A 26,275-nucleotide genomic window follows, 5' to 3' on the forward strand; every position below is an offset into this window, starting at 1 on the left:
GCAAACATTTGATTGCAAATCAGAGACTCCATCCAGTGCATGATTTCAGGAACAGCAATTTTAACTGAGATAAGCAGGAGATTGCTACCCCATCATAGGTGCTGAAAAAACATAGGGGTAGATTTTAAAATGTTGCGTGTGGGCGTACACGTGCGCGTGCTACCCGGCGCAAGTACATGTACATCCAATTTTATAACTTGCGCGCGGAGGTGCGCACAAGTTATAAAATCCGGGGTCGGCGTGGGCAAGGGGGTGCACAATTGTGCACCTTGTGCGCGCCGAGCCGCACAGCCTTCCCCTGTTCCCTCCCCCCTAACCTGACCTTCCCACCCCTTCCCCTAACCTTCCCCTCCCAGCCCTACTCTAACCCCCCCCCAAAATTGTTGTTTTACCTTTTGCACTTGCCTCCAGTTGCGTGCGCCGCCCAATTGCTGGCACGCGATCTCTGAGACAGCAGCAAATGGCCGCTGTGCCAGGAGCCACTGACCCCGCCCCGGACCGCCCACGCCCCACCCCTTTTTGTAAGCCCCAGGACTTATGCGCACCACCGGGCCTTTTGAAAATAGGTCCGGCGCACGTAACCTTTTGAAAATCCGGCCCATAAGCTGTTAGGCCTAAATTTGGAGCTCTGAGTGTGGCTTGTTCCTCTTATATATCTATCTAGGAGCAGACTCCTATCCCAAGAGCAATGTATGGGCTGTATGTTTGCTACAACCTGAGTTCTGGGTGATTACTGTGAAAGAGTGGGTTCCTTTCACCTATTCTGCCTCTACCACAAGTCTTTTGAAAACAAGTCTCCAATGACAGTAGGTGGCCTTGGACAAGTTGCTATACTTTACACATCTCAATTTCCTCAGTTGTAATTAGGTAATAGGAATAGCAGTATTACAACTCTTGCAGACAGAACTTCTGTTCTGATTCATTTGTTTATTTCTGTGCACAAAGCACTTTAGGCACCATAAATTATCTTGCATCCAAACGACGACACTCAAAGTAATGGTTTCACTGCCAAAAGTTTATTTTAATAAATAATAAAAGGTGGGAAAACATTAAAGCCATAACCCAATACTTGGCTGCTCTTTTTCTTAAACTTATAATTAAAGAAGATGAGCAAATCGCTTATTTCCAAAGAGAAAGACTGAAAAATAATCTTGAGTTTCAAATGGATCCGGTGTGGAGGCAGATTTATAGGTAGCGTGGGCCATTTTTCATACACAAAAGGCAGGCATCCAAACATCAAGACTAGTAAAAGAAACCATTATTGATAAGTTTACTTTCATTTCTTCCCTGTCCTCTAAACTTTATTCAGCTTGGATTAACGAAGCATTGGATAAATCTCTGTGGATGACAGGTTAGGTGGTAGGCTTCTCTTTGGCAATATGTGGATAGTACCTTCCATGTTAAGACCATGGGGGCCGATGCAATAAGACGTGTGTTAAAAGGGTACTCATACTGATCGCCCGTTTTCCTAACGCACGCACAGCCATGTCTCCTGGGCACCCGATGCAACATTTAAATGAGCTGCTGCGATAAAAAGGATGGACCAGGAAAGAATGGTGCGTCCCTAGTGCTCAAATGCATCGAATGCCCACAATTGCAATGGGCACTCAATACGAGCGTCCATTTTATCCCACTTCAGGTTGATTTCGTCCAATATACACGAATATACATGCATAATAGCAAGGGGCGAAAACGGTCTGCAGCATGTCTACTGTGCGTGTATATTGTGCATCTAGAATTTTTTTTCATCAAGCCATTTCATTATACCATTATTCTTAAATAGCGCAAGCAGTAGATTTAAGTATCACAATGATACTAAGTAGGAGGAACCACAGAGGACTGTATTTTTTAAATTTCTTCTGAGCCCTTCACTTGTGGATTGACTTAACGCCAGCTCTGGGGCTGGAATTAAATTTGCCGTGTTAAAAAAATGTGCATTGGGCGCCCAATGATTTCCTGCATCGTTAGGCAATAGCTAATAGCCTCTTCCACGTGGAATTCACATGTGATAAGCACTATTGGCTATGCGTTTGGGCATGTGTTTTGGATGTACTAATCTTATTGCATCGAGTGCTAGTCTAGTGCATTCGACTGCGCGTAAATCTGTGCGCTAGGTTGGGTGCACTTTATTGCATTGGCCTGTTGGCGTGGTGATAAATGGATTCACTGCCTACACACTAATGCTAAACAAATGCAACATAACATGCGTATTTTAAGTACATACTATTCATGCCAGTGTGACTATTCAAGAAAAGGTTTTAAAATGTATTTTATTTACAAAATATTTATATACTGCTCTTCTAAACAGTAATCAGAATGGTTTACAAGGTAAAAACATACACAGTCTGTATTTAAGTACCTATACAGTTAAGTAAACAAAATATAATAAAACAGGCAAAGGAATCAATCCTTAAATGCCGGTTCTAAGAGCCATGGTTTTAGCTCTTTTTAAAACTGTTTTCAAATCTGTACGCAGCCTTACCTGCCCTGGCACGGTGTTGCAGAGTTTCTTCTTTCTTTAACCTCAGTGAGGAGGGCACTGTGCATAGACAGAAAGTCTAGAAGACCTTTCTTTGCTGATCTTAGTGTCCTAGAAGGTGCACAGACGTGCAGTGTCGCTCCAAGTCAAACAGTATTATTGTTGGAGAGTATTTTGTGAATTAAGGTGAGGAGTTTGTTGAATGAGTAACCATTGTAATGAACAGAAAACGGGTGGAATATGGTAGTATTTTCTTGTTCCTGATAAAATGCGGGCTACAGTATTTGGAAGCATTTGACTTCACCTTAGGGAATTGCCTGGGAGGCCCCAACATCACGGGACCGCCACCACCTTAAGGAGCCGCTGATCACCCCCCCCCCCCCCTCCAAACAAATTGTGGGCAAACTTGGAGGGTGAGTGAGGGTCAATGCTGATCCCCATCTTGACCCAGGGTCACCAGTCGAGGCTCCTCGATTTCCCCCCAAAATGTAAAGTGAAAAAAAAAAAAAAAAAGGATCCACGCAGCGTTGGCCCCATCCCCCCTTCCCTGAAGCTAAAACATAAAATGTAGCCCCGGCCACCCGCTGCCATACGCCCACCCTCCATCCCCCAAGTGACAGATCCCCCCCTGAAGTAACCGTGACAGCCCCCTTCCCCCACATGACATTGACAGACCCCTCCCTATTTAAAACAAAACAAAGGTTCCTGACCCCACTCCACCCTCCCCCCCCTGAAAGGCCAAGTGCAAGGGTCCGATTCCCAGACCTTACCCCAGTCACATACAGGTACTTTTATTGTTTTTTCCTGCCACTTTAAATGTGCGGTGGGAGCCTCTGGACCCACGTTAGGGTCCCGGACCTCCCGCCTCACATCTAGCACACTGAAAATAACTCCTATTTGATTGCGGCTGACCACCTTCTCAGTCAGCTGCAATAGAATATTTACATCAAATTAATCTTGCATGCAAATTGCATGTAAAGAAGTTCCTTGAAATAGAGGAGGGTAACTGAGTGGGAAGATGCAAAATATTGTGTACATCATTCAATGTACGTGATATAATGTGCGCTAGAGCATTAGGGACCCTGTTAGCCAGATAAATCAGAATTTATTTGGATAAGTCATGTGCAACTGCTATACGCATGTATTTTTACATCTAACTTTAAAAATATATATGTGGAGATTTGACCTCCGTAATGTATATGCATTTATCCTCCCCCCGCCCTCCCCGTAAGTCAGGTTTTTTTGCATGTTGAATCAGGAGATTTTCTAACATGTGCATGGACGTAAAATTACCAGTCCATCTGCAAGTTATCAAAATCCTCCTGGCTCTTCAGCCTCAGCTCTCCTTCATTTCACCCAGACCCCCCACACCCAGTCAATATTTCACTAAGACATTTTGCGGGCTTACTCCGGAAATAGAGCAGGTGTAAATATGCACAAGTAAGCTACCATTTCTACATGCGTAAACTGCTTATAAAATAGCAACTTACACGCGGAAATCTTGGCCCCCTCCCTGGAAGGCCCCTGGCCTGCACTTTTTTAACGTGCGCAAATACTCACAGACCCTGACATACTTCTGTAGTTTGAGGTTTATAAAATACATATGCTATTTACACATGCATATGCTGATTTTTACATGCACAGGTTTTGAAAATTCACCTCTATTAGTCTTTATAAATGTAGCTCTGTCAGTGTTTCTCATCTAATTGCAACTTCCGGCTAAGTGGAATGTCTCCTTAGAGTAAATCTAGAAATCTAAGAAGGGGTGAGGTTGACCACTTCCGCTGGCAGGACTCCAGTGGTATTTATTGCATTACAGTTTATTGGTCTTCTGGAAACAGGCCCTTTACACTTTGTGGCAGCTGAAAGCCTGGCACGTTTCCAGAGATCAGGAATGGTGATAGAAGAAGACCTTCAATCAATCTGCTTAGGACCGTATCACAAGAAAGATGATGCACTGGCAGATCTGGCTCCACTGATTCTTAGCAAGTGATATGTCTAACTGGACCTAGGCCGCTCACTCTAACATAAGGAAAGCACTAACTGCATCTGACTTGCTGGTTGCCACAAGGAAAGTACTGGTTCATGAATAATGCACACGTCCCTCTATCAGCCTCTTTCATATGACTGCATATCCGCACGCAACTCTTGCAATTCATTTTGCTGTCTAAGCCTCTAGAAACTGTAGATCTGTTGGCATTGATTATACCAAATACTGGAATGTACTTTGAGTCGTCAGGGGAAATTGTGTTTATCTGACAGGATGGAAACATCTTACAGGGAAAAAAAAGAAGCCCGGTTGTGTATATAATATTGACGATACGTCATCCCTGTCATAATGGGTACATGAGATAGCCCTTGCGGCCTTAATCTGCCATCACATTTTCTCTCCGTTTCTTTGTACTACTGTTATTATTACAAAATCCTGTTTGGCACTAAAAGGTGTATTGATATTGAGAAATTCACTAGTGTACATTTTATTTCTCCTTTACAAATATCACTAGAAAGTGTGTCACTATACATCAAATAATTACAGGGACAGGAAAGTTCATCTCACCAGGGTATATACTGACTATAAATATCCTGTAAATAACAATTATTTTCTCCTCCTTTCTCCACAGTCCATTCTTTGTAAACTCCTACACCAGTGATACGCTAAGACTGGCCTATGGCTCAGGGTAGTGCACTGCTAGGCGAGGGATGCAGGTTGGAACCCCAGACTTGCTGCTTGAGCCAGTGGGGACTGGGCATGCCATGGGAGCAATCTCCATATCGTCCAGGAAGGAGTCCTGTTCATCACACTACATGGAGGCGTACACACAGGCTGGAAAGCACGCTGAGGCCGAGTTCCCCCACCGTCCATGCCTCTTGGCCAAAAACACTGTCAGAGGAAGAGCTGAGCTGATAAGAGGGAACGTGAACAGAGGGCAGAATCCAGATAGCTAGGAAGAAAGAAGTATATGGTATCTTAGCACAAATTGAAACCCAAAAAAGAACAAACGACAGCAATTGGGACAAACCAAAAATGTGTTCTGTCATCACGCTGTGCTCCTTCATAACAGGGTGGTTTATATCTTATTTTCACTCATGTGAGAGGGTCCCCTAAAGTTGTGTCCTTGAGTTTACCTGATGCTGGGACTGCACAGTGAGACGCGGGTCCTGTTATTTACAGCTAACTATTAAAATCTGTGTTCTAGACTTGCTTAAAGGTGTTGTTGACATTGCACAGCCTGCTAGCTGTCCACTGCCTGCAATAAGAAACAATGTTAAGAGAAGTATTTGTGTACTGCTGAGGATTTGCTTCATTGCACACTACAAAAGTCTCTCAGAACCAGCATTTACAGGGTTAACAGTGTTTTGGGAAGGACTGTGCTGCCCTAGCCTGCAGGGGAAAAGCATCCTAGGTACTGGTAGCCAGAACCAAAACAAAGGACATCTGACCTATGGACTCTATAGAGCTGGCCAGCAGATCAGGAAGCACAAGAGATGATGCGAGTAAAACCAAATAAGGGGAAAAAAAGGCACATTTTTCTCTCTCTCTGGCTGGATAAAGGAGAGGTGTGGCAGAGCTTTCCTGAGAGCTGGGGCAAGGGAGAGAGACTGATCTGACAGCATGAGGCACTAGAGAGAGGGAAGCAGATTTTCAGAGGAGACACAAAGCAGAGGAAAAGCTGGCAGTGAGGATCTGTTACCAAGCCTCTCCCTCACTGGGACAGCCAGATAAAGAGACCAAGTGAAGGCCAGTGGGGGCTGCTCTATCACCCCTAGAGTCAGTGCCTGTTTCTCAGGCAGGCTACAGAGGAGAGAGATTTACCATATTTCACTGCTTAAATATCAGATCCCTGTACTCCAGGAATCACAAGTGTTATACTATAACTGCAACTGGTATTTGAAGTGATTAAGAGTGCTGAAACAGACATTGGGTGAAAAAAAAAGAGAACAAAGGAAACTAAGGTTGGAAGAGACTAGGCTGCTCTGAATTACTACCTACGGTAGTGTTTGATCTAGAGGTTCCCAAGTTGCGCCCACCTTATATATTTATTGCAGCTGGGCCCCATCAATTTGTTTCTTCAGTTGGTCTTGTACACAGGAACCTAGCCTGTATTGTTAAGATTTGAACCTATTTTGGATATCTATTAGCTCAGTAGCAAATTGTAGAGGTATTAAATTTCTTTTTTCTTCTGTTTGCTTCATTGTGTTTTGTATTGTAAGTACATTTGCTGATCCTTCCTCTTGTCTTTTGTTTATAGATGCTTATATATGCAATCACACACTTTAGTTTGCTTCCTAGTGATTCATACAGTGTTTATTACTGCTGGTTTTTTATTATAATCCTGCCCTTTCTTCCTGTGGTTCTGAATGTGTTACATACAGGGCCGGTGCGTCTGAATTAGGTGGTCACCTACAGCGCCAACCATTAGGGGCGGCAAAAGCAGCCATGTGAGGCAACGAGTGGAGAAGATACTTGGGAGGCCATGAATGGAACTCATTCTGCTTGTGGGAGAGACGAGCAGGGGATTCAGAGCCCATTCTGCTCACGGCACAAGAGAGTATGAGGCCTGGGAAGGGTCAAAGACAGAAGAGATAGGTTGGGGACAGCTGGGGGCAGAGCCCATATGCCTGCAAAAGGAAGAAATGAGGCCCAGACCAAAAGAGCTTGTAAGCCAGAAAGAGATTGGAAGGGGATATGTGTATGTATGCGAGGGTGCCTCTGTGTGTGTGTGTGTGAGATAGAGAGAGGGAGTCAGTGTGAAAGAGTGAGAGTGCATGTTATGTGTGTGAGAAAGGGAGCCTATGTAAGGGGGTGTGTGCCAGAGAGAGGGAGCTAGTGTAAAATGGTGTGTGTGTGTGTGTGTGTGCGCAAGAGACAATGTCTGTGTGAGGGGGTGTATGAGAGAGAGAAAGACAGAAGGAAGGTGTGTGGTAAAAAAAAAGGGAGCCTCTATGAGGGAGTGTGTATGTAAGTGAGAAAGAAAGGGAGCTCATACGAGGGTGGGTGTGTAAGTAAGAGGGATTGTGTGTAACGAGAAAGTGATGGTGTTTGTGAGAGACAGGGAGGAAGCCTGTATGATGGTGTGTGTATGACTGAGAAGGAACCTGTATGTGTGTTTGAGAGGGGGCTTCTCTGAGTGGGGCATGTGTATGTGAGGGACAGTGGGCATGAGAGAGCATATATGTATGTGTGTATGGCAGAGTATGCATATGTAGGATAGCCTGAGTGTGTGTGTGTGTTTGTATGTAAGAGAGAACAAACGTGTATAATTAAGTGTGTGTATAATGAGAAAGAAAAGAGAAAGTTTGTGTGCAACAATCTCTGCTTCCCACCCCATCAGGTAATCCCTGACAATTTCAGCGCATCTGGGAATCAAAAGTTCCCATGTATGGTGGTGAGTGGTTCATTTTATATTCTGGTTAGTTTTAATCACTGGGTGTTAATATTTGATGTGTGTGCTGCTTTTTAATTTTTGTTTTGGAGTTGGAACTTTTGTTTTTATTTTTAAGAGTTTTTAATTATTGGAGGTCATTCTATTTGTCTGCTATTTTGAAAAATATTTTTATAAGTATGGTGTTACTATTATTGATGTTTTATATTTCTTCATTTTATTGTTTGATATTTTATAAAGAATGGCAGTGTTTCTGTTTACAAATGCAAAAATGCAAAAATACAAATTCAAAAATGCAAAAATGTTCTGTTTACAAATGCAAAAATATTGTGCAAACGATTCTCCAATATAAATAATAACACATAGCTGCAATGGATATTTTTTATGCAGAGAAAACAAATATATCTTAAGTATATCTTAAGTATGGCAGGGCAATCCTGTGAGCCACCAAACATAACAGACAGATTAAATCAGTGGAGGGGTAGTACTGTATGTAAACGATGACAGAGTCAAGCATGATAAAAATCCTGCAGGAAACAAAATGCATTGTTGATTTATTTATTTACATTTCTTATATACCACTAATTTTCATAATTAGATCAACATGGTATACAAAATAAACATAAAAAAAATCTAAATGCATAAAAACCTTAAAATAAATATACTATACATAATAAAGCTAATAAAAATAAATGGACAGATTAAAGTTCCTAACAGTGCTTGAAATGCTTCAATGAAATACAAAGCTTGTACTTTCTTTATAAAGACTTTTCAGGTTAAGGTTCTAAAGGTAGACCATTCCACAAGGTGGCAGCTACATGCAAGAATGCTCTGGTATGGGTTGTTTTGAACTTATACTCTCAAACAGGCAGCAAATTATCAACATTAGAACTTAACAAGGGTAGTGAAGTAATTTACTAACCAAGGGATAGGCCTGATCCAAACTCAGAAGCTTAAAAACTATTACTATAATTTTAAATTGGATGAAGGCACTTAATAACTGGATGCCAGTGTGGCTGATGCAAAACAGATGAAATATGATCCATACATTTAATTCCTGTTAAAACCTTAGCTGCAGTATGTTGTATTAATTGAAGGGCTCTAATATGGGTTTGCGGAAGACCTATTATCTGACTGTTAACAATAATCAACCTGTCTGAAAAGCATGGCCTGTAGAACTAATCGTAAAAGGTCTTCACTTAATTTATGCTTTAAAGGCGTCAATGTCTTAAGCTTAAAAAAATGCTTCTTTTTATTGCCTGTCTAATTTGAGGCCTGAATGCAAATTTTGAATCAAGTATTACAACTAAATTTTGTGCCTTAGAGACCATATTCAATTTTACTTCAGCATAATCTATTTCTGCCACACTCTCTGTTTTGTTTTGTTTTTTTTACCTATCCATAAAAGAGGGGTTTATGGTGGTCATGTGATGTGCCAGCAGTAAGTGGCTGCTTGTTTGACTAGCTCCCACTTTCACCTAGCATATATACTACTTTTAAATCCCTAATCACGTTAATTTGGACTGGAGATGGCTGACAAAGAGATCAAGAAAACTCTTCCAATGTTCTCAGGAGAGCAGGAATTAAGACCGAAGAGATCACACAGGCAAACTATTGCAGATAAAGTAAACCCTGGAGAACATAGTGCTCAAGGATGAGGCCCCAGAGGAGGCCAAACTGCCTAGTGAGATGCTAGAAGTCATGAAGACAGTCATGGAGCAGTTAGGAGACAAAATGCATATCAGCTTAGAAACAAATTTGGAATCTAGTAATTGATAAAGTCAGACAGCTGGTCTCCATTGTACCTGAAGACTGGAGGATAGACTGGAGGATAGCAAATGTAACCCCAATATTTAAAAAGGGCTCAAAGGGCGATCCAGGAAACTACAGACCAGTTAGCATGACTTCAGTGCCAGGAAAAATAGTGGAAAGTGTTCTAAACATCAAAATCACAGAACATATAAAAAAGCATGGTTTAATGGAACAAAGTCAGCATGGCTTTACCCAGGGCAAGTCTTGCCTCACAAATCTGCTTCACTTATTTGAACGAGTTAATAAACATGTGGATAAAGGTGAACCGGTAGATGTAGTATACTTGGACTTTCAGAAGGCATTTGACAAAGTTCATCATGAGAGGCTTCTAGGAAAAGTAAAGAGTCATGGGATAGGTGGCGATGTACTTTTGTGCATTACAAACTGGCTAAAAGACAGGAAACAGAGAGTAGGATTAAATGGACAATTTTCTCAGTGGAAGGGAGTGGACAGTGGAGTGCCTCAGGGATCTGTATTGGGACCCTTACTTTTCAATATATTTATAAATGATCTGGAAAGAAATAAGACCAGTGAGATAATCATATTTGCAGATGACACAAAATTGTTCAGAGTAGTTAAATCACAAGCAGATTGTGATAAATTGCAGGAAGACCTTGTGAGACTGGAAAATTGGGCATCCAAATGGCAGATAAAATTTAATGTGGATAAGTGCAAGGTGATGCATATAGGGAAAAATAACCCATGCTATAGTTACACAATGTTGGGTTCCATATTAGGTGCTACAACCCAAGAAAGAGATCTAGGCGTCATAGTGGATAACACATTGAAATCGTCGGTTCAGTGTGCTGTGACAGTCAAAAAAGCAAACAGAATGTTGGGAATTATTAGAAAGGGAATGGTGAATAAAACGGAAAATATCATAATGCCTCTGTATTGCTCCATGGTCAGACCACACCTTGAATACTGTGTACAATTCTGGTCGCCGCATCTCAAAAAAGATATAATTGTGATGGAGAAGGTACAGAGAAGGGTTACCAAAATGATAAGGGGAATGGAACAGCTCCCCTATGAGGAAAGACTAAAGAGGTTAGGACTTTTCAGCTTGGAGAAGAGACGGCTGAGGGGGGATATGATAGAGATGTTTAAAATCATGAGAGGTCTAGAACGGGTAGATGTGAATCGGTTATTTACTCTTTCGGATAATAGAAAGACTAGGGGGCACTCCATGAAGTTAGCATGGGGCACATTTAAAACTAATCGGAGAAAGTTCTTTTTTACTCAACGCACAATTAAACTCTGGAATTTGTTGCCAGAGGATTTGGTTAGTTCAGTTAGTATAGCTGTGTTTCAAAAAGAATTGGATAAGTTCTTGGAGGAGAAGTCCATTACCTGCTATTAAGTTCACTTAGAGAATAGCCACTGCCATTAGCAATGGTAACATGGAATAGACTTAGTTTTTGGGTACTTGCCAGGTTCTTATGGCCTGGATTGGCCACTGTTGGAAACAGGATGCTGGGCTTGATGGACCCTTGGTCTGACCCAGTATGAGTATGGCATTTTCTTATGTTCTCCACGATCGGAAAATTCAATTTGAGGCTAGTTAGCGTGCTTGACACATGGAGACATCCCTAATGACTGCTAGACAGGCCTTGAAGTATTAGAGTCGGCCCACAAGCACAAAGCTGAGAAATTAGAGGCCACGGAGAATCGAGGACAGCACAACAATTTACATTTTGTAGGTCTGCTGGAGAAAGTGGAAGGTGATATCCCGGCAGGATTTTTGGTGAAATGGATTCTATCGGCCCTAAATTTGGAGTGCAAAAATGGGTTACTTAAAGTCGACCATGCAGAGGGGAACTTAGCCCTGGGCTGCCCCCCAGATGGGGGGCAGCCCAGGCCAAAGGCAGGCGTTAATTTCGGCCGGCACCGGGGAAGTGTACAGAAAAGCAGAAAAAACTGCTTTTCTGTACTCCCTCCAACTTAATATCATAGCGATATTAAGTCGGAGGCCCCAAAATTAAAAAAAAAAATTAAAAACCTGCCCATGGCCCGCAGGTCGGAAGACAGATGCTCAATTTAGCCGGCGTCCATTTTCCGAACCCATCAAAAAGGAGGCGCTAGGGACGAGCTAGTGTCCCTAGCGCCTCCTTTTACCACGAGCCCTAATTTACATACCTGGGCTTTCTGTATCGCGTGCCCAGAAGAGTGGCCTGTGCGCGCATCAGGAGAGCGGGTGCTCGCCGGCTCTCCCGCGTGTTTTTCTGTATCAGCCTGCTAAGTAGTAGCTTTGCTGCTACTTAGATAAGTCTTAAAAATGCTACTTATCTAGCTAAGTCCGAGAGCCAGATAAGTCTGAAAAGTTCTACTTACCGTCTATCTTATTTATTCAGATAAGTAGCACTTTTCAGGACTTATTCGGCTCTCTGACTTAGCCAGAGAAGTAGTGTTTTTCAGACAGCCAGTTAAGTAGCAGCTTTGCTGCTACTTAGAGGGATAATTTGGAACTTGTCTGGATAAATGCCACTACTTAACCAGATAAATCAAAATTTATCTGGATAAGTGCAATATGTATTTGTGCTGTTTTGTTTTTTACATGCATGTTACAGGGTACATTTACATGTATTTTATAACTTGCATATATCATATATATATGCAAGTTATAAAATACAAGAGTAGATTTTTGCATATCTATATACATGCATTTATAGGCATGCATGTAGCTGTTTGAAAGTTATTCTACCTGTTGGGTAATATATGAGACAGATCCTCCTGGTGTGGAATAAAGCAAACATATTGTCCAATTTTGAGTTGCATCAACTAGAGCCTCACAAGCTGACAAATTCATATTCAACTCTACAAGCCTTCAAGGATGCTTAAGTAATTAAAACTCCCCCCACTCCATGCACAGGGCAGCTACAAATAGCTAAATTCAGGTGAGCAAAGTTGAGACAATAACATTACATCATAATCATGGTGCCACTATTCTGTGACCAACAAGATATCCAAATTATACTGTAAAATCACATCAGCTATACAGCATTCCTTATTTTTCACTGACTGTGCATTAAAGTAACCAACTTGTAATGCACACACACACATGCAATTTCTTTATAGAAAAAAATTCAGTGTGCGACAGGCACAGTGAATGTACACTACCATCCACCTGGCCAATATCAAGAAACAGACTGTGAAATGCAAGCTGAAATTAGAAAGGCTAATAAATTTGGCAACAATAATAATGAAAGATTTCAATACCCCTGTATTGACTAGGTCACTGTATAATGGTGACATGTTAGACAGGTTAGTTTTTTAGATGTCATAAATGACTGCTTCATGGAGCAACTGGTCCTAGAATCAATGAGTGGGGCAGCTATAATAGATCTAGTCCTAGGAGAATGCATGACCTGATGCGAGGGGTTACTTTGGTGGTGCCACTAAGCAATAGCAGTCATTATGCAAATCCAATCTGACATAATCACTGGAGGGAGGACATTAAGTAAAACTACTGCAGTAGCATATAACTTTAAAAAGGGAGACTATGATAGAATAAGGAAATTAGAAAAAATGAAAGGAGCAGTTGCAAATGTAAAAAATGTGCATGAGGTATGGACATTATTTAAAAATATCATCTTCGAGGCCCAGATAAAATGTATTCCATGCATTAAAAAAGGTTGTGTTAGAATCCAGCCGCCTTCCCAGACTCCTTGGTGGTAGACTTGCACCATGCAGCAGGGAGCTGCCAGTGGACGCTCTCATGCATGTGATACTAGGACCAGCGAACAGATGCTTAGGGTGTGCGTGCGCGTCTTCCGATTCAGTGCACATTGGTGGAAGAGACAGGTAACCGCCCCAATGATGTCACACGCTCAAGACTACATAGTCTGCCTGGACTTGGATTCGTTGCCTCAGCAAGAAGGTCTCCTGGTTCCTGCTCCTCCCGGTTCCAGTCTTCTGTCTTGCTCAAGCCCTTCAGCCTGGTTCCTGTTTTCAGCTCCACTTGGTTCCACCTTCTCAGCCTTCAGCTTTGATTCAGTCTTCTCCTGTGGCTCCTCTGCAGTCTTCAGCTCCACTTCAGCCTCAACTTGGTGCAAGCCAACAGTCTTGTCCTTAACTGGCTTCAGTCACAGACTGCTCTTTGAATAGACTTTTGGACGCAGTTATAGTCTGGCCCATGCCAAGACTCACTCATCTGCCGCTTGCATGGGTCTCAGGAATCTACCTACAAGGCTGCATTATGGCAAGAGGGGCTAATGCATATATATTTCTTACATTTTGCTGAGGCCATGAGCTTGGTAAATGTGTCCCTGCAATGGGCCATCGCTGCATTGATCACCCAGATGCAGGAGCAGAAAACAGAATTGATTAGCCTCCTGCACCACTTCATGCAACAGGCCCAGCAGCAACTCGATCAAGAAAAAGACTTATTTTGGACCTTGGCACAGCTTTTAGACGTAATACAAGCCCAACATTCAGCTTCAATCTCAGTTCCAGTTCTGGCGAATCCTGCACCGGCACCTATCTGGACTGGTGAGTCCTTGATTCAACTACCATCACCTTCAAGGTATGGGGGTGATCCTAAAGCATCCCTTAATTAATTAATTAATTAGTTTTTATATACTGACGTTCACAAAATATCACATCGGTTTACAGATCATAATCAAAAATAAATAGCAAGATTAAAATATATATCAATAAAATTAAATTAAAAGCAAAACAATAAAATGCCTAATATTGACATGTCATCGATTATACCCTTTATCATATCATTAAATAAAATAAAAATGTTAAAATACTATAAAATACATAAAAATTCAATAAAAAACAAAAAATTAATAGAATTGTATAATCGAGGTTACTGACAAGGCATGTTATTGGACAGTTAAGTGAAGGCTTGTTGGAATAGCCTTCTCTTGATACAGTTTTAAAATATTTTTGCATTGGGTTCTAGTCTGTTCCTGTGGCAGTGAGTTCCTATATTGTAGGACCTGCAATTGATAGAGCTCTTGATCTGACTGTTACAGCTATGGCTGTTGTGCAACCGCACCACCAGGGGTCCCTCACGAGCAGGCTCTCCTGTCTGGCTCAGTCCATCTTCCTTGTGTTCTCTATGTTCTGGACTTCCCCTTATAACCCTGCCTGGCAGTTCCCTCGGTGCTTCGGCATCGAGCTCGCTTGGGCTCCCTGCTCTAGCCTTCTGCCTTGCCTTGTGGTGTGTGTGGCATTCGGGCCTTCTGCCTTGCTTTGCCTTGCGGTGTGTGTGGCCTTCGGGCCTTCTGCCTTGCTTTGCCTTGCCTAGCTGTGCGTGTGGCCTTTGGGCCTTCTGTCTTGTCTTGCCTTGTGTGTGGCCTTCGGGCCTTTTATTTTGCCTTGCCTTGCCGTGTGTGTGTGTGGCCTTCGGGCCCTCTGCCTTGCCTTGCCTTGTGTGTGTGGCCTTTGGGCCCTCTGCCTTGCCTTGCTGTGGGTGTGTGTGGTCTTCGGGCCCTCTGCCTTGCCTTGCTGTGTGTGTTTGGCCTTCGGGCCCTCAGCCTTGCCTTGCTGTGTGTGTGTGGCCTTCGGGCCCTCTGCCTTGCCTTGCTGTGTGTGTATGGCCTTCGGGCCCTCTGCCTTGCCTTGCTGTGTGTATATGGCCTTCGGACCCTCTGCCTTGCCTTGCTGTGTGTGTGTGGCCTTCGGGCCCTCTGCCTTGCCTTGCTGTGTGTGTGTGTCACCTTCAGGCCCTCTGCCTTGCCTTGCTGTGTGTGTGTGGCCTTCGGGCCCTCTGCCTTGCCTTGCTGTGTGTGTGTGGCCTTCGGGCTTTCTACCTTGCTATAAGGTTCCTTGACCCTGCCCGGACTCTGTCTCTGCTTGCCTGCCGCCTGCCCTGACCCAGCCTGGACTCTGACTCTGCTTGCCTGCCGCCTGCCCTGACCCGTCTGGACTTTGTCTCTGCTTGCCTGCCGCCTGCCCTGACCCAGCCTGGACTCTGTCTCTGCTTGCCTGCCGCCTGCCCTGACCCAGCCTGGACTCTGACTCTGCTTGGCTGCCGCCTGCCTAGTCCCAGCCTGGACTTGGACTTTGTCTCAGCCAATACCCTGCTCCACATATTCACAGCCATCGTCAGAGACCTTCCAGCCATCCCTGTCTCTCTCCACCTGGAGCCACCCTTTTGGGTGGTGTTCACGACACCGGACCACAGCTCAAGCGTATCACTGACAGAGTTGAGATGTGCTGACTTTGGTGATGGGATGGGCAATGTTCTTTTGCTGGCTAATCTTGTGGCTCTTTGGGGTATGTGGAAATGAAGTGCTGCTGTGTGCCATTCCATCTTTTCATTATATAAAGTTTTGTGGATTAATGATAACATTTTGTATTGAGACCGGTAAGTAATTGGAAGCCAATGTAAGTGCTTTAGGACAGGGGTAATATGTTCAGAAAGTTTGGTATTTGTTAATATTCTTGAGGCTGAATTTTGTAGGAGTTGAAGGGGTCAAGTGGTAGAGGTTGGGAGGCTGAAAAGAAGCGCGTTACAATAGTCAATTTTTGTAAATAAAAGTGCTTGTAAAACAGTTCTAAAATCCTGTGAGTGAAATTGTGATGACTGCCCTAGGAGAAAGACAGCAAAGGAAAAGGACTTTTCTGGAACTACATGAAAACTGTTTATATGACTTGTTTTACTGTCCTTTTTGGGGAAGCTCGGCTAACTGTGTTTAATAGCCCAGCTCAAGGGGAGGCCCTAGCCAGGCTAAGGCACTGGAGGCTTATTTTGAAGCCTGGGACTGCGCTCAAGCTACTGGATCATAGAAAAAGGAGCTCTGGGGTCAAGGACAGAAGTGACCTGGATCAGAACAGAGGATCGTCCACAAATGGTGGCAGCAGTGGGATGATCTGAAGTTCGCCTATCCGAGGAGCCAGAAATGAGACGATTCTGTACAAAGGCGTGTAAAAACCTGCTTCAGGTAATAGTGAAAGGGGAGACTACCTGGATATTCCGGAAGGGAGTAGCAGGCTTAATATCAGCACAGAGTGCGGGAGAGGGAGTCTAACTTGGAAAAAAAAAAAAAGCTTTATTCAGAGAGAAGTTTTTGGTAAGGGGCGAGACCACTGGGGGAGTTTAAGCCCTGAGTTTAAGGAAAAAACAAAACAAAACACTCAACTATACGAGTAGGGCTGGTGTCAAAAGGCCACACTTGGGTCCCTTTTTCTTTTTTTTTTCCTCCAGGATGGCATCAGATGAGGTCCTTAAGTGGATGGCAGCCCAGATGCAAAAGCAGCAAGAGGGAATGCAGCAATTGGTGCAACAGCTTCTGGAACATCAGTAGCAGCAGCAGTGCCCTTTGTTGCAGCTCTTGGAAGAACAGCAAAAAGCCTGGCAGCTCTGAAGGGGGCTCACGTTTCGGGACCCGCAGGTGCTGGCGTTCCAGTTATGGTTGCTGGGGGACTCCCTAGATTGGACTCACCCGCTCACATTCAGCTGGAAAAGATGGGAGCAGGAGATGACCCAGAAGCCTTTCTGGTAACATTTCAACGAGTTGCCAGTGCAGCGGGCTGGCACCGCGACCAATGGGCTGCAAGGTTGGCACCGTGCCTAACCGGAGAGGCACAAGCGGCCTATAGAGTCTTGCCACCCGACCAGGCTACAAATTATGGAGCTGTGAAGGGGGCTATCTTGGATCGCTTGGGGTTGTTCCCAAACTCATATCAAAAGAGATTCAGGGACAGTTGCTTTGCCCCTAATGATCGCCCTCAAGCCTTTGCTCAACGTTTGAAGGACTTAGCGTATCATTGGTTACAACCTGATGGTAAAACCATAGCTAAGATAATGGAGATGGCAATATTAGAGAGATATATAGATGCCCTTCCCCACCCATGAGGAGTTGGGTAGTAAGGCAAGGTGCCAACGGGCTGGAAAGGGCCATACTCATCTCTGAGAGGTATCTAGAAGCTGAAGCTGCTACTGGGAGCTCTCCCATCCCAATAGGGGTGAGGGAAGCGAGGAAGTCCCTCCCTCTGGGTGTAGGAATAGAGGGAAGGATTCATTCCCTAGGGGTCAGAACTCCGGGTCCGCAGGAGGGGGGGACAATGGTCCTCTGGGGAAGCCCCAACGAGGGGGAAGGTGCTACAACTATGGGGAAAGGGGCCACTTCCGCAGTGAGTGTTCTAGACCCAAAGTAGCTTACACCCCAACCCCAAAAGAGGCAGAGGAGAAAGTGAACATAGATCCTAATGCCTATTTCTGATGGGTAAAGGTTAATGGTCACCCAGTGCGGGCCCTGTTAGATACAGGGACCAACCAATCCTTAATAGCAGTATCTACCGTGAAGGCGATAGATTTAGATACCCGTAAAATACAGGGGGGGGCCATGTAACGGTGCGATGTGTGCATGGACATGCCGACCAGCATCAGATCCAGAGCATATGGGTGGAATGGGAGACTCATAAGGATTAGAGGTGTGAATCATGTAATCGATCGTCTTAACGATTGATTTTGGCTGGGGGGGAGGGAAATCTGATCGTTGAGTTTTTTTTTTTCTAAAAATCGTAAATCGGGGGAGGGCGGGAAAACCGGCACACCAAAAAAACCCTAAAACCCACCCGAACCTTTAAAACAAATCCCCCACCCTCCCGAACCCCCCCCCAAAATTGTTTTAAATTACCTGGGGTCCAGTGGGGGGGGTCCCGACGCGATCACCTCCCGCTCTCTGGCCACCGCTGCGTTGAGAAATGGCGCCGGTGGCCCTTTGCCCTTATCATGTGACAGGGCAAAGGTAGCGCCGGCGCCATTTTGTTTCCTGGCTCCCGACGTCACGCGTGTGGGAGATCGCCCCCGGACCCCCGCTGGACCCACAGGGACTTTTGGCCAGCTTGGGGGGGGGCCTCCTGACCCCCACAAGACTTGCCAAAAGTCCAGTGGGGGTCCGGGAGCGACCTCCTGCACGTGGGCCGTATTGCCAATCTTCAAAATGGCGCCGGCGCTACCTTTGCCCTCACTATGTCATACGGGCGACGGTCGCCCGTATGACATAGTGAGGGCAAAGGTAGCGCCAATCTTCAAATTGGCGCCGGCGCTACCTTTGCCCTCACTATGTCATATGGGCGACGGGTCGCCCATATGACATAGTGAGGGCAAAGGTAGCGCCGGCGCCATTTTGAAGATTGGCGCTACCTTTGCCCTGTCATATGATAAGGGCAAAGGGCCACCGGTGCCATTTCTCAATGCAGCGGTGGCCAGAGAGCAGGAGGAGATCGCGTTGGGACCCCCCCACTGGACCCCAGGTAATTTAAAACATTTTGGGGGGAGGGTTCGGGAGGGTGGGGGATTTGTTTTAAAGGTTCGGGTGGGTTTTAGGGTTTTTTTGGTGTGCCGGTTTTCCCGCGCCCTATTTAACGATACAATACAAATGCCCCTGACGATAAATCGGGGGGCATTTGTATTGTATCGCGTATCTAACGATTTTGGACGATTTTAAAATTATCTGACGATAATTTTAATCGTTCAAAAACGATTCACATCCCTAATAAGGATGCCTTGAAGATAGCTCTGGGGGAAAACCTACCGGTGTCCTTAATATTAGGTCGGGACTGGTGCCACCTGACAGAATACATAACAAACACACCTTGATAGGTACCAGGGCCCAGGGGCAAGCTAGCCCACCCCGGGAACAAACCTTGGGAGTTGTTTTTCCATTTGAGGAGGGTGAGGTAGTGACAGCTCCAGGCGAGGGACGCAAACCCAGGGCCCAGAGAAAGCGGGAAAAGAGAGGGCAATCTGACCTAATTGGGGGCAGTGTAGATGAAAACCTGAAGAAAGAGATGGTAGAAAAGCTTCTTGCCCTCCACCCAGGATTTAAGGAGGAACAAAGGAGGGATCGTGTATTAAAAGTCACTTGGGAAAGGGCCATAACGCTGGATCACAGCGGCATAAATAAAAGCACTAGAGACTTTCCTTATTTCATGGTGGACAAAGGCTTATTGTATCGGGTGGAGGAGGGCCTAAATAGCCAGGAACTGTGTGCAAAGTTAGTGATTCCCACTAGTCTGCAGGAAGACATACTAACGTTAGCCCATGACCATTCACTAGCTGGGCATTTGGGCAGGCATAGCACCTTGGCAAAGGTGAAGCGCAGGTTCTTCTGGCCTGGCATTTATGAGATGGTAAAAAGGTTTTGCCGGTCATGCCCAAGCTGTCAGCTGGTATCCCCGCGCAAGCCCCCAAAAGCTCCTTTGGTACCGCTCCTGGTAGTACAGGAACCTATGGATAGGATAGCAGTTGATATCATTGGGCATCTAGAAAAGAGCAGATGGGCATCAATATATCCTGGTTATTATGGACTATGCCACCCAGTTCCCTTGAGCCATTCCATTGAGGTTCACGACGGCTAAGGTAATTGCACAAGAGCTTATGCGCATCTTCTGTCAGTTTGGGTTCCCGAGGGAACAGACCGGAGTACGAATTTCATGTCCAAGGATTGACTCTGGAGACAATTTGGCATTACCCATTTACACACCGCTGCATATCACCCTCAAACTGATGGTTTGGTGGAGAGGTATAACCAAACCCTCAAGGATATGCTGCGCCGGTGTTTAAAAAAGGACTCGGGAGAATGAGATCAGCTGGTACCCTTTTTAGCATTCGCCACAAGGAAAGTACCCCAGGCCTCTATGGGCTTCTCTTCCTTTGAAATGATTTTTGGATGACAACCAAGGGGATTATTAGATGTGGTACGAGAGCAATGGAGTGAGGTGGAAGGGGCTCCGCAGGACATTATACGTTACATGGGAGGGCTGAGACAGCAGGCGGAGATAGCTTTAAGTAGGGCCCGGGAAAATCTTATGCAAGCTCAAGACAAGCAGAAGACATATTATGACAAGCAGGCTCGGGACCGGGAGTTCAAGGAAGGAGATCAGGTCCTGGTACTAGTTCCCACCTCACCAAACCGGCTTGTAGCCAAATGGAAATGTCCGGGAAAAGCAGTTAGGCACCTAGGGCCTTTGAATTACGAGGTTAAGGTAGGCCCAAAATACACGCAGGTCTACCACATAAACCTCCTCAAGCCATGGACAGAGAGACAGGGCCTGGCCGCAGATTTAGTACCCGAAGAGGTGGATTTGGGCCCCCAGTTACAGGAACTAAAGCAAATAGAAGGGGTAGTCATAGGGGAAGAGTTGACCCCAAAACAAAGGAGCCAGGTAGAGAAACTGGTTGATCAAGCAAGAGACGTGTTTTCCCCAGTGCCAAGGTGTACTAAGTTAGTAACTCATACGATTGTGACACCACCCGGGAAAGTGGTGCGAAGGTGCCCGTATCGATTACCAGAGGGAATGCAGAAGGAGGTGTGTAGGCAGGTGGAGGAAATGCTACAAATGGGTATAATTGAGGAAGCAAGCAGTGCATGGTTCAGTCCCGTAGTGCTGGTACCAAAGTCAGATGGTACTATCCGTTTCTGTATAGACTTCCGGCTGGTTAATGCCATTTCCACATTCGATGCATACCCCATGCCCTGGTATGAGTCCTCAGCTGGCCTTCCCCGCTACTTGGGGTTGCGCCGTAGTATTCAAGACTGTTCGCATTCCCCGCTCCTCGTGCTGCGCTCACCTATTCTCAATTCACCCTGAGCTTCCCCGCTCCTCAGGGCTTGATCCGGGATATTCTACCATTGACAGCTGTCCTGCTCCTCGGGTCCGCTTCTCTACTACTCAGCCAGCTGCCCTCTGATCTCCAGGTACCTGTCTATGTGAGCTGCTGGATTTGGGCTCAAGTTCACTGCCCTGTGGGTTCACCTACACTCTCCTGTCTACGCCCACTATGCTGCAGCTCGGCCCTTCGGGGCTGTTCTCCTTGGCTGTTCGGATGCCTACCGCCCCATGCTCTGCCTGGCGCCCCCTCTCACCAGACTCTCCAAGTACTGTCTACAGTCTGCTACCCTACGGGGGTCACCTCCTGGTCTCTGGGGTTCTCCCCACGACTGTGCACAGAGCTTCCCTACACTCCAACACCTCACTTCTGCTCCTCCCCACAGGCTGTGTCAACTCACACCTCGGGCCAAGGGTCCACACACACACACCAATCATAACAGATTGCCAAGTCGATGGACTTGGCAGAGGTTTCTGCTCTGCAGGCCATACTTGGCCTGGCACAATGGATCAGTGACCAGCAAACGTTCTTGGAGTCCCTGGCCGCTGCCATAGACAACCTGAGCTCTCGCTTAGATGCTGCAGTGACTGCCTCAGCTACATCTATCCAGCTCAATACCTCTACCTCTTCTCCGGCTCCTCGGCTGACCGTGCCTTTACCGACACCACCACACTACTCAGGAAACCCTGTCATGTGTCGAGGCTTCCTGAACCAATGCAATGAACCTCCTTCCTTAGCAATAGAGGCTATAAGGTTAAAATCAATAACAAGGAATCCCCTCACACCTACGCCCCATTCGGAGTCCCCAGGGCTCCTCCTTATCGCCCACCCTGTTTAATATCTACCTACTCCCTCTCTGCCACTTACTCTCAAAATTAAAACTTAAATTCTATATATACGCAGACGATGTTCAAATTTTAATCCCCATATCCAATTCACTGGACTCAGCACTCAAATTATGGAACTCTCACCTGCAAACGATCAACCTTCACCTTTCAAGCCTCAACCTGGTGCTCAACACTACCAAGACAGAACTATTGCTCATCACTCCAGAAGGCAGTCCCTTCCATCACCAACTGCAAGCTAACACACAAATATCCTATGCTAGAGATCTTGGAGTCATAATAGATAGTCACTTGAACCTAAAGCAATTTATAAAACACACTACAAAGGAGTGCTTCTACAAGTTACAAGTACTCAAAAAACTCAAACCGCTCCTATTCCATTATGATTTCAGATCTGTCCTCCAAGCCATTTTGTTCTCCAAGATCGATTACTGCAATTCCATCTTGCAAGGTCTCCCGGCTACTACTATAAAACCTCTCCAGTTGCTCCAAAATGCAGCGGCAAGAATTTTGACGAATACCAATTGGAGAGAGCATATCTCTCCCATTTTAAAAGATCTTCATTGGCTCCCAGTAAACTTCAGGATTCTCCATAAATCACTCACAATTATCCATAAAAATATTCACCATCAGACCCCTCTTGATATGCTACACCCTCTCAAACTGCACTCTACGGCCAGACCCTTAAGGGATGCCTACAAGGGATCCTTACACGTTCCTCCAATCAAAGTTGTGCACCACTCAAACATCAGAGACCGGACATTCTCAATCACAGGTCCCTCCATCTGGAATGCCTTGCCTCCGGACCTCAGGCAGGAAACTTGTCTACTAAGTTTTAAAAAGAAACTCAAGACATGGCTGTTCTGTCGAGCCTTCCCCACTACTAGCCCAACAGCTTGACTTAGAATTGTTCCATCACTTCTGTAAATAAACAAACGCTAAATCACGCATACAAGTAATCATGAGGTTGGCTTCCTGCCTCCCATCCATACCCTCTTGTATATAGTACTTTATCTTTGTTCTCCCCTCTTTATTTCCTACTCCCAGTTAAGACATCCTTGTTATAATGTAACTTTATGCTCCTTCAAATTGTCTAGTTATTTGGTTACAGTTACCGCTTAGTTCGATGTAAACCGAGTTGATTTGATTTGTATCAAGAAAGTCGGTATATAAAAGCCTTAAATAAATAATAATAAATAAATTTGTATTTTTGCTTGCAACCTACATACTTCCCAGATGTGATCACCAAGACCACGTACATCCTGGCTCTTTTAGAAGGCAAAGCCATGTCCTGGGCATCACTTCTCTGGGAGTGAGCAGACCCCGTCCTTCGGGACCTTCCAGGGTTCTTGGCCCTGTTTCAGTCCATCTTCGAAAACGCAGGCCGGCATGCCATCTCTGTGTCAACACTCCTTCACCTTCAGCAGGGCTCTCGCCCTTAAACGGACTACGTCATTGAATTTCGAACACTTGCGTCAGAATTACAGTGGGACTCCAAACGTCTGCACTCTATCTTCCTGGAGGGCTTGAGTCCACGCATAAAGGATGAATTGGCTGCTTGCGAATTGCCTACTTCCTTGGACTCCCTCATTGATCTCACAGGGTGCATCGACCGTCGTCTACGAGAACGCTTTCTTGAATCCAGAGCTTCCCGGCAACTGATTCCTGGGCCATCTCGAGCTCGACATCCACTCTCTCCTAAACACATTGCTTCGCCTAACTTTACAGAGGAAGAACCCATGCAAATGGGTAGGAGTAGACTCTCTCCCAAGGAACGTCGTCGCATCAGCAGTCCGGCCTTTGCTTATACTGTGGTCAACCTGGGCACACAATCACCTCCTGCCCAGTCTGTCTGGGAAACTGCCAAGCCTAGGATCTGCTGGAGGACTTCTCCTAGGCCTGACCTCGCCATCTCCTCCACTGACTGTTCCTGTTTCCATCCACAGGAATTCCACACATTTTTTGTTGGAATGTAAACCGATGTGATGTGTAAAATCTAACACCGGTATATAAAAATAAATAAATAAGTAAATAAATAAAATAAAAAATTTGCCCTGGTGGACTCTGGTTCTGGAGGGAACTTTATCTTGAAGCAGCTCACAGAGCATCTGCGAATCCCCACCATTTGCTCCCTGGTTCCCCTGCTATTCTTGTCTATTCATGGGGAACCTCTGCCCAGTGAGGTTACACACACACCACTGCTCCCATCCAGCTACACACCAGAATCTTGCATAAGGAATCCATTTTGTTCCACATCTTAGACAAGGCCATCCACCCGGCTGTCTTGGAATTACCCTGGCTTCAGTCTCCACAGTTCGACTGGACTACCCTACAGCGTTCCCATTGGGGTCCGGACTGCCACCAGAACTGTCTGGAATCTGTCTCATCGATGCCTTGCATGATGACCATACCCTCTCTGCCCAGCCTTCCAATGCCATATGCGTCCTTCTCTGACATTTTCTCTAAAAAGGCCGCAGACACCTTACCACCTCATCGCTCCTATGATTGTGCGATTACCTTGAAGCCCAATACAGAGCCTCCATGGGGCAGGACTTATCCTCTTTCTCTGACAGAGACCCAAGCCAATTCAGAATATATTCGGGAAAATCTGGCTAAAGGGTTTATCTGACCCTCCAAGTTACCAGCAGGGGCAGGATTTTTCTTCGTGAGAAAAAAAGATGGCTCCCTGCGCCCCTGCATTGACTATCGAGGCCTTAATGAAATAGCCGTCAAGGATCGCTACCCTCTGCCACTCATATCGGAGCTCTTTGACAGACTTCAAGGGGCCAAGATTTTTTCGAAGTTGGATCTCTGTGGGGCCTATAATCTGATCCGAATACGAGAGGGCAATGAGTGGAAAACCGCTTTTAACACCCGCGAAGGCCACTTTGAATATCATGTGATGCCATTCGGCTTGTGCAACGCACCGGCAGTGTTTCAAAATTTAATGAATGAAGTTTTCAAAGATATGCTGTACCAATGCGTCGTCATATACCTCGATGACATTTTAGTCTTCTCTCAAGACCTCCAGAGTCATCGCCAAGACGTTTCTCGAGTTCTTCAATGCTTGCAAGACAATCAAATTTTTGGCGCTTGAGAAGTGCTTGAACAAGAGTCCATGCCTTTCCTGGGGTATGTGGTATCCAGTCAGGGGTTTAGAATGGACCCCCAAAAGCTCAAATGCATCAGTGATTGGCCTCAGCCTATGGGTCTCAAGGCCCACCAGAGATTTCTTGACTTCGCCAATTACTACCATTCTTTTATTCACCATTACTCCACCTTGACAGCACCACTCACTGCCATGACCCGTAAGGGCGCCAATCCCTCTCAGTGGTCACCGGAGGCCATGACTGCTTTTCAGGATCTCATGCCAGCTTTCCTGAAAGAATCCTGTCTCCGACACCCAGACCCCACATGCCCATTCGTGGTCGAAGTCGACGCCTCCAATGTTGGAGTTGGCGCGGTGTTGAGTCAGTTCTCCCCCACTCACACGTTCCATCCCTGCTCTTTCTTTTCCCGACGCTTCACTCCAGTGGAGTGAAACTACGGCATTGTGGATAAAGAACTGTTGGCCATCAAATTGGCCTTTGAAGAGTGGCGCCCCTGGCTTGAAGGGGCACAACATCAGATTACAATATATACGGACCATAAGAATCTCCAGTATCTACACTAGGCTCAGGGCCTAAAAAGCCGCCAGGCGCATTAGTTTCTCTTCTTTACAAGGTTCAACTTTATCCTACGCTACTGCCCTGGGGATAAGAATGTCTGTGCCGACGCCCTCTCTCGATCATTCATCACTGAAGATCTACCAGACGTTCCTCAACATATCATCGACCCCACAAGGGTTCTCCTTTCAGCCTCCTTTCCAGTGCCTCCGGGCAAGACCATGGAGTCTGGTGAGAGTGTAGGCAATCTTGTCCACTACGACCAAAGGTTTTACAATGGGCCCACGATTCTTTGACCTCTGGACACCCAGGTCAGTCCAGGACTCTCTCCACTCTGCAACGCTACTATTGGTAACCCTCCATGCGCAAGGATACTCAAGCGTATGTGGAATCCTGCCCCACATGTGCGCAGCATAAGCCTCTGACAGGGAAACCTTGAGGACTTTTACAACCGCTTCTCACGCCCAGCGAACCCAGGACCCATATCACCACAGATTTTATTGTGGATTTGCCAGTCT

At 45.6% G+C, this 26,275-nt stretch overlaps 1 protein-coding gene and 1 long non-coding RNA gene across 2 annotated transcripts in view; one reads left to right on the forward strand and one right to left on the reverse strand.

Annotated features, from left to right (window-relative positions):
• The window catches only part of LOC115092826, a 53,764-nt gene extending 46,905 nt beyond the window's left edge, over positions 1-6,859 (forward strand). The window contains exon 3 of the long non-coding RNA XR_003857090.1: positions 5,101-6,859. This is a non-coding gene — a long non-coding RNA (uncharacterized LOC115092826). The remainder of the gene's footprint in view (positions 1-5,100) is intronic.
• LOC115092825 (tetraspanin-15-like) overlaps positions 1-26,275 on the reverse strand; it is a 466,288-nt gene that overhangs the window by 270,602 nt on the left and 169,411 nt on the right.

Source organism: Rhinatrema bivittatum, chromosome 5, assembly GCF_901001135.1.
Source record: "Rhinatrema bivittatum chromosome 5, aRhiBiv1.1, whole genome shotgun sequence".
Classification (NCBI taxonomy): domain Eukaryota; kingdom Metazoa; phylum Chordata; class Amphibia; order Gymnophiona; family Rhinatrematidae; genus Rhinatrema; species Rhinatrema bivittatum.